Source organism: Gavialis gangeticus, unplaced genomic scaffold, assembly GCF_001723915.1.
Source record: "Gavialis gangeticus isolate Ggan-Ray unplaced genomic scaffold, GavGan_comp1, whole genome shotgun sequence".
NCBI classification, from domain to species: domain Eukaryota; kingdom Metazoa; phylum Chordata; order Crocodylia; family Gavialidae; genus Gavialis; species Gavialis gangeticus.
Window position 1 is genome coordinate 1,507,104 of NW_017728981.1, and position 2,056 is coordinate 1,509,159.

The window sequence follows — 2,056 nt, forward strand, 5'->3', positions numbered from 1 at the left end:
AACCAAAGAGCAAAAAAAAAAAAAAAAAAATCACCTTTTCCCAGACCTGTACAAACTCCAGTGCAGTTATAGCAGGGGCAGGCAATTATTTCAGGCAGAGGGCCGCTTACTGAGTTTTGGCAAGCCGTTGAGGGCCGCATGACAGGAAGCCGGGGGCAGATAAACATTCATTTTCTACATTTTTAGGGGCTCTGCGGGCTGGATAGAATGGCCTGGCGGGCCGCATCTGGCCCACGGGCTGCATGTTGCCCATCCCTCAGTTATAGCCTAATGGGCTGCGCTGCCCTGCCTTCCTGCAGACAAACCAGGAGTGTAATTAATGTGCCTATCCTCTAAACGCAACTCAGGAACTCCCTCTGCATGACCTTGGGCACGCCCCTGCCCTCCCTCTCCCTGCCTCAGTTTCCCCACCCCTGCAACAGCAGCCTCAGTCCCAGGGGTGGAGGGGGTATGTTACCGTCCATAGCGGCCCAGCCAAGATGCAGGCCTCATTAATGCTACGCACTGCACAAACACAGTGCCAGCCTCCGTAGGCTCAGAGCTGACAATCTGAACAGACAAGACAGACGAGGGGCGGAGCAGGAAGTGATTTGCTTAGGGCCACCCAACAAGTCAGTGGCAGAGCTGGGAGGTGCCTTAACTGCACCCCCCCACCCCCACCCCAGCCTGAATCATGCTGAGACTCCCCACATGTCATTACACTTGTGAGTGCTACGTACACATCACACTTGTGACCCGTACACAGCAATAGACACAGCGGCAAATGCAGCCTTCCAGAACCCCTCGCTACATGAATTTCCCTCCTGGTCCTCCGTTTGCGACGCAGTCTGCAAACAGATCAGGGCTCAGTGAGGATCGCTGAAGCACTGGGGTTCCCCGGGCAGCTTCCACCTGGGGCAGGGATGGGGTCTGCCTGCATCTGAATCTATGAATTTCCAACAGGCACTGCCATTCTGCAGGTAGGAGCAGAAACAGCCCGAGTCATACAAATGCAATGTCTGGTGGCTAAGGGACAGCCCAGGACACCTGGGGACTTCGCCCACCTCCAAGATGGATTCATGGTGTGGCAGGAGGCAAGTGGCCTTCCCTCTCTGTGCCTCGGTTTCCCCATCCGGACAAGAAGGAAGATCATGCGACTCACCTCTCACTAAAAAGGCATGCCCCACAGAAGCAGCATAGTGTTAACGTCCTTGTATTTTAGAGGGTTGGTTTCATACTTTCTAGGGTCAGAAGGGACCTGAATAGATCATCAAGTCCAATCCCCTGCCCTGGGCAGGAACAAGTGCTGGGATCATAATACCCCAGCCAGATATCTATCCAACCTCCTCCTGAAGACCCCCAAGGTAGGGGAGAGTACCACCTCCCTTGGGAGCCTGTTCCAGAGCGTGGCAGCCCTCACTGTAAAGTAATGCCTCCTAATATCAAGCCTGAACCTGCTCTCAGTCAATTTGTGGCCATTATTCCTTGTTGTCCCAGGTGGTGCCCAGGGGAACAGAGCCTCACCTATTTTACGCTGGTCCCCTGCTAAGTTTATAGACAGTCACCAGGTCCCCCCTCAGCCTTCTCTTGTGGAGGCTGAACAGGTTCAGGTCCTGTAGCCTCTCCTCGTAGGGCCTGCCCTGCTGCCCCCTGATCATGCGAGTGGCCTCCTCTGGACCCTCTCCATGTTGTCCACATCCCTCTTGAAGTGCGGCACCCAGAACTGGACACAGTACTCCAACTGCGGCCTGACCAGTGCCGCATAGAGGGGAGGATCACCTCCTTGGACCTGCTCGAGATGCATCTGTGGATGCATGACAAGGTGAGGTTAGCCTTGCTGGCCACTTCCTTGCATTGGTGGCTCATGTCCATCCTGGAGTCAACAATGACTCCAAGATCCCTTTCTGCCACTGTGCTGACAAGAAGGGTGTTTCCCAGCCTACAGGTGAGTTGTTGGTTCCTTCTCCCCAGATGCAACACCTTGCACTTGTCTGCATTGAATCCTATTCTCATCCACCCACCTCTGTAACCTGTTTAGATAGCTTCATAGTTTCATAGTTTCTAGGGTCGGAAGGGA